The following is a 7,500-nucleotide window of genomic DNA, read 5'->3' on the forward strand; positions in this document are numbered from 1 at the left end:
TAACCCTCCACCCCTCTCTCCTCCCTACTATCTAACCCTCCCCCCTCTCCTCCCTACTAAACAGTCCCTCTAGAAAAACGTGATTATGTAATCGCATAATTCAACGCATAATCAGCCAAAGTCCGCATATTCATGCGGGGGCCGCACTTCCACCGCATAAATTGCCGATTTCCGCGCAACATGGGGCTTGCATGATTTCATAATCCCCGCATTTTCATTGCCAAAAAGTCACAATTATCTTAGCAGAAAGTTGAAAAATGTTGCGATTACTTCACGCAAAAGAGCAACCATTTCCTAGCCTGGTTCTACCAGACTCTCGTACTTCACATCATTTCATTTCATTTGTACAGAGAGTCTGGACCTAATCAATTGACAAACGTTAACTCACTTGAAGGCGGGTGTCTGTTGAAGTTTAAAATGATTGGATCTGCCCAGTGCCACTCTGGATCTGCCATAACCAATCGCTAACGTTTGGTTGTGACGTATGTCATGCGCCGGGAATCCCGCGCAGGTTGTACACAAACCAAACACCTTGCGCGTCTGCACGAAAATGTCCGTCAACGACAGCTGCAGGTTTTGTTCGTCGAATTTAATTTATCAGGGAAAAATTGCACATTGTAAATCAACTACCGACCTACAACAACAACTCAAACTGGCGTACGACTTTATCGTCATGGTTCTCAGACACGCCCTCTGTTCGCTGATTGGTGGCCGCTGTGGCGGCACCAGAAAACCAAATTACATACAGCAGGTCCAGACCTAGTACTGAAGGGAAATTCAAATTGAGCGGAAGTACTTAGGCGGGCGGAGCCAGGCTAGCCATTTCCCCCTATTGCCATGGAACCGTTAAGAAGTGACGTAATTACGCGACGTGAACGTCATTGAAAAGCTGGATTTTTCCCACAATTTTTGCAAATTCCCGCAATTTCATCACATAAAATTGCATGAATATGCAATTTTATATCAAAGAAAAAATATCAAGGATTTTCGGCCGCAACAATCACAAAAAAACGCTGCATTTTCTGGAGGGACAGTCTAACCCTCCACCTCCCCTCTTCCCTACAATCTAACCCTCCACCTCCCTTCTCCACCCTACTATCTAACTCTCCAGCTCCACCTCCTCCATCCTATCTAACCCTCCACCTCCCTTCTCCTCCCTACTATCTAACCCTCCACCTCTCCTCTCCTCCCTTCTATCCATGTCTGGTTCTGAAGGGGAGCTATACATTGAGTCTAAGACCGTGAGATGTCCACCCACATCTCAAAGAAAAACCACACTGAGTTCTCCATCCCCTACCTAACTACTTATTCATGACATCCTCCTCTTCAATAAAAGTAACAACATACTGTGGAAGGCGTGCTCTGTACTCGTGAACAGGTCATTTACATGTCCGGTTGCTTTTCATTCATGAGGCTATTCTTCTGCCACTCGTGGATTCAGTGGAGGTTTGGCTATGTGCTCAAGTACCACACAGTAGTTGTTGTGTTTGAGTGCATTGTGGTGTCACATGTGTGTAAGTTGATCTGTTCTAATTTCTATGCCCCAATAATGCATGTTCATATCTAAAAGGACCTTGTGCACATATGAGGATCTTTCAAAGTACATAATGAATGGATCAAATCGATTCAACAACTTTTGCAGTGTGGCTAAAGTCTTACCTGATCAATAATTAAGCAAACCTGTAGCAAGGTTAATCGCTGCTTCTGGGGGTTTGTGGACGGTTTCTTGCATTAACAGAAAATAGTTTAGTTTGCGCAACAGAATGGCTACAAGCCTTTACAATTCAAAGCCATTCTACTTGGTTCCCTTTGCCTTTTGAGGCTGTAATGATGATTGTGAACAAGGCCTCACTTTGTTAAAAATGACAAACAAATTCTTCTAAACAAACAAATGTCTTCCTCTGTATGAGACGATTAAGAAATCTCCCAGGTCCATCCTTTCTAATCAGGATATCTCTCCACTGATCTACCATTCACACGTGCGGACATGGCATTATCAACGCTCCCCCACGGGGGCCTCGATGCAGAACTTCTCAATGGAAAACATAGAAACTCAGAAACGTACTACATCAGAAAAGGAAGTGAGCCTCTTCTTTTGGTTGTGTGGTTCCTAAATCCTGATCCTCTTCTGCTCTTTTCTGCTCTCTCTCTTTACAACCTGTGCCTGGGCGATAGCTGGTGTAGGGCAATACATCTCTCAGATAGGCCTACCTCATCGAATAATAGTTGTATGAAATGGTATAAAAATAATACTCCTACTAAAAGGAAGCATGACGACAGAGCAAGATCATTTACGGAGAGAGAGAGAGAGAGAGAGAGAGAGAGAGAGAGAGAGAGAGAGAGAGAGAGAGAGAGAGAGAGAGAGAGAGAGAGAGAGAGAGCGAGAGAGAGAGAGAGAGAGAGAGAGAGGGAGAATATGAATAACTGGTATTGACAGCGGTCCGGACTGGGGTTTGCGCTAATTCCCGGGCTGAGCTTCTTCTGGGGCCTCCGTGCGCTTCCCGGTCTTTGTGTCCTAAGCCCGCCGCCGCCGCCGCCGCCGCTTCGTACTTAGCGCGAGGGAGTGGCGCACTGCCCAACCTCGCTGGATTACACTAACCAGATACACAAGCCCCTATATCAGTGTGTGTGTGTGTGTGTGTGTGTGTGTGTGTGTGTGTGTGTGTGTGTGTGTGTGTGTTTATATCTCTTGTATATATATATGTATATGTATAGCACACACTATATTCATTAATACTCACCATGCAAGCACACACACAGACACAAACACACACACACACACACACACACACACACACACACACACACACACACACACACACACACACACACACACACACACACACACACACACACACACACACACACACACACACACACACACACACACACATACTTGTATTTGTATAAGGGTGTGTGTGTGTGTGTGCATACATGTTTGTGTGTGTTAGTCAGGTAGTAGTTCAGTTCATTCTGCCTAGATTTCAAGATGGACTGTATGTTAGAATGGAATGTTAAGATCCAAATTCACTGGTTACCCCCCCACCGCCCCTTACCCCCCTCCCCCCCCCCCCCCGTGAAGCCCACCCCATACTTTCAGTGCTAATGAGAGAGAGAGAGAGAGAGAGAGAGAGAGAGAGAGAGAGAGAGAGAGAGAGAGAGAGAGAGAGAGAGAGGGTGAGAGAGAGAGAGAGAGAGAGAGAGAGAGAGAGAGAGAGAGAGAGAGAGAGAGAGAGAGAGAGAAGGAGATGGATAAAATTCAGCCCTGTCTCCCCGATCTCTGACATATTGACATGCAGGCTATGTGTGTGTGTGTGTGTGTGTGTGTGTGTGTGTGTGTGTGTGTGTGTGTGTGTGTGTGTGTGTGTGTTTGTGTGTGTGTGTGTGTGTGTGTGTGTGTGTGTGTGTGTGTGTGTGTGTGTGTGTGTTTGTGTGTGTGGGTGCAAGTGTTTGTTCGTGCATGTGTGTGTGTATGCCTGTGTGCATGTAGTGTGTGCATGCAGTGTGTGTGTGTGTGTGTGTGTGTGTGTGTGTATGTGTGTATGTGTTGCGTGAGGGATAGAGAGAGGGAGTGAGTGAGTGAGTGAGTGAGTGAGTGAGTGCAGCAGGCTTCTGGGTTAGAGGATAATTGCCAAACCGCTGGGACCTGAGCTCTGCCCGGCCTGTCAAAGCAGCCGTGACAAAACCTCCAATCAAGCCTGCAGCAAGCAGAGAGAGAGAGAGAGAGAGAGAGAGAGAGAAAGGGAGAGAGAGAGAGAGAGAGAGAGAGAGAGAGAGAGAGAGAGAGAGAGAGAGAGAGAGAGAGAGAGAGAGAGAGAGCGAGAGCGAGCGAAAGGGAGATATAGAGAGAGAGATTGAGAGAGAGAGAGAGGGAGAGGGAGAGAGAGAGAGAGAGAGAGAGTGAGAGAGAGAGTGAGAGAGAGCGAGAGAGAGGAGTGGGAGAGGGAGGGAGAGGGAGAGAGAGAGAGAGAGAGAGAGAGAGAGAGAGAGAGAGAGAGAGAGAGAGAGAGAGAGAGAGAGAGAGAGAAGAGAAAGAGAGAGAGAGAGTGCAGAATTAATCAGTGGACAAGCAACGCACATTCTCCCTATTTCCTGTTTGCTGAGGTAATATCATTCCTGTTTCCATCGGGGTGCGTTTCCTTCGATGGAGAGGGTAGCGCGGGTGGCTTCTGTAGCAGGCATTGCATACAAATACCAACATCCATGTCCTTCCGTCTGTTTTCTGTCACCCCTGTCCATCGGGTCACCTCTCTTCAGCCTTCATCCCTCAACCAAGTCATGCATTAGGCCGTCCCTCTATATTCACCTCTTGGTCAATGCTCTGCACAATATTGATCAGAAATAGATTGTATTCATAGTATCTTGATAGTCCATATATGTTTTTGTTTTATCTGCTCAAGTGCCTATAATATTACACGTATTCAAATTACACATTGTTCTGACAACATATCGGTAAATAAGTCTACGTAGGAAACGGTAGTCAAGCTAATAGTAGTTGAGCTTAGGAGATGCAGTGGGTTGATGTGCATGCCAGTTCGATCCCCGGCTCCTCCTATCTGAGCTGAGGTGTCCCTGAGCATGACGCCTCACCCTGACTGCTCCCTGTCGCCCCTGCGTGGTTGGCTCCGCCATCGGTGTGCAAATGTGTGAATGAATGGTTGTAAGTTCCTTTGGATAAAAGCGTCAGCAAAATCTCCTAAATGTAAAATGTAGTCTTCATTTGTAGTCAGTGTGTGATTCTTCCCATTCACCTGGTTCTTCATTCCTCTGAGCAGCGCTGTCTGGCTGCAAGCCGCTGTCCACACATAGGTACGTTCAGTCATGCAAAGCAGTAGAGAGACCCTGCGGCTTTAGCCTGCTGGGTGGAGGAGAAATTTATCAGGGATGCCGCGTGGGGTTGCCTGTGACCGCATGCTGAGCAACACTCAATACACTCAAGTCATGCACCAGTGGCCTGTGGTGTGTGTGTGAGTCTGTGTGTGTGTGTGTGTTTCACTGTGTTAGTGTGTGTTAGCACCCATATGTGAATTAGAACCAAATTTCCCATTCATAAGCACTCATAGACACATCTTCAAAGTGTTGCACACGTTCACGTGCACACACACAAACACAGACACAACACAACACACACACACACACACACACACACACACACACACACACACACACACACACACACACACACACACACACACACACACACACTGTGGCATCCCGCCACGTAAACCTCGGCCTGGACAGGCCCGAGGGACCGTGAAGGACGGGGTATACCACCCCCACCCACCAGCCGGCGACGGAGTGCATCCCTTTCGCTTCCCCAATCAGGGTGATTGGTGGACACCTGGCCGGTGGCAGGGGAGCCATCTTAAAGGAGGTCGAGGGAACGGCACAGCACGGCACGGGAGCAGGAAGGAAGTGCTCGTGGCAGCGAGAGAGCCTAGAGGCCCACGGAGGCCCTAAAGACCGCGTCTCCTTCATGGTTCGATTGTATTTAAGTTGTACTCAATAAATGCCTGCAATGGCTAAAACCCCAATGCCAAGCGTGTTTTGTCCGTGGAACCCGGCCCAACCGAGCACCGGGTTACCACAACACACACACACACACACACATGCATGCAGACAGATGTGTGCCCAAGCACATGTTTATGCGTACACACACACACACACACACACACACACACACGCACACGCACGCACACACGCACGCACGCACACACACACACACACACACACACACACACACACACACACACACACACACACACACACACACACACACAGACACAGACACACAGACACAGACACAGACACACACACACACAGACACACATACACACACACACACACACACACACCAGCCTGTGGTAGTGGCTGGATCCTGTGGTTATTACTGTACTGCCGCTAGGCTAATGGTTTAGGGCTAGCCGCAGCACCGTACCGCTCTACCCTCTCTCTCTCTGTACCCGTATCACTGGCTCTCTCTCTCCCTCTCTCTCCCTCTCTCTCTCTCTCTCTCTCTCTCTCTCTCTCTCTCTCTCTCTCTCTCTCTCTCTCTGTCTCTCTCTCTCTCTCTGTCTCTCCCTCTCCCTCTCTCTCTCTCTCTCTCTCTCTCTCTCCCTCTCCCTCTCCCTCTCTCTCCCTCTCTCTCCCTCTCCCTCTCCCTCTCTCTACCACCCAAACACACACACACACACACACAGGTTGTGAATGTCACTCTCTCTTGTGGGATGTGGGTGGTTTTCCTGACGTAGAGATTCTTCCGAAAAGGCTTCAGGGGAAACCTAAGGAAGAGAGGGAGAGAAAGGGAGGGAGAGAGAAAGGGAGAGAGAGAGAGAGAGAGAGAGAGAGAGAGAGAGAGAGAGAGAGAGAGAGAGAGAGAGAGAGAGAGAGAGAGAGAGAGAGAGGGAGTGGGTAGTGAGTGAGGAGACTCGGCCGTTGAGTTTAGCTCGGTTATGGTTATGTTCAGTGTGGTTCAGTCTGGCGTGGTTTGGTGTGGTTTGGTTTTATTTGGTGTGGTTTGGTCAGGTTAGGTTTGATTTGGTGTGGTTTGTTTTTATTTGGTGTGGTTTGGTCAGGTTTGGTTTGATTTGGTGTGGTTTGGTCAGGTTTGGTTTGTTCTGGTGTTGTTTGGTCTAGTTAGGATTAGACAAGCAACCTTAAACTGACAAGCGACCTTAAACATTAATACAAAGACTAAAAACTATGATGTTTGAGATTCAAACGTGAGACCACTGACCTTAGTCATCTAAATGACAAGGTGTTGAATACTTGAACACTTTTACTCAAGTACTACTTTAGTTATGAAACATTTGCTATGAGTGCAATTTTACTGAGTCAACATATTTTAGGGGGCCTTTTAAGTTTCAAAGCAATTTTTGGACTTTTTACTCCACCACGTTGTGTATCGTATTTTTTGGGCTAAAAGTGTTTGTTATCAGGTTGGAATAGGTTGAATACTCTCAGTAGTGTCTTAGGTGTGTCTTAATGCAAACATTTTTTCAGTTGAACTACAACGTTTAATTTTAAGATGTGCATACATGTAATACAGTACTATAATACTGACTGAAGGGGCAAAACAAGCATAATAAAAGCTTATCTTCTTCCTCTGTGGTGCCATGTGGGTGTTGCTCTCTGAGTCTTGTCAGAAGCAGCATTGATGGCAACAGAATAAAGTCTCATATATTTAGTTTACTTATTTTCTGTAATTATGCGTTGTGGTACTTTGGCTAGGATTCAGTTGGTATGGGGAGCATTTGTTAGTGCAACTCAGTATGTGTTTGTGTGTGTGTGTGTGTGTGTGTGAGTATTAATGTGTGTGTGTGTGTGATTGTCTAAGTATGTGAGTGTGTGTGTGTGAGTGAGTAAGTGTGTATGCGTGTGAGAGTGCGTGCGTTTGTGCGTGTGTGTGTGTTCATTCCTTCGCGAGTGTGTGTGTTAGTGTGTGTGTGTGTGTTTGTGTTCGAGAGCAGAGACTGAGGTCACCTTCCACCCCCCACCTCT

This window comes from Gadus morhua, chromosome 21 (genome assembly GCF_902167405.1).
Source record: "Gadus morhua chromosome 21, gadMor3.0, whole genome shotgun sequence".
In the NCBI taxonomy this organism is placed as follows: Eukaryota; Metazoa; Chordata; class Actinopteri; order Gadiformes; family Gadidae; genus Gadus; species Gadus morhua.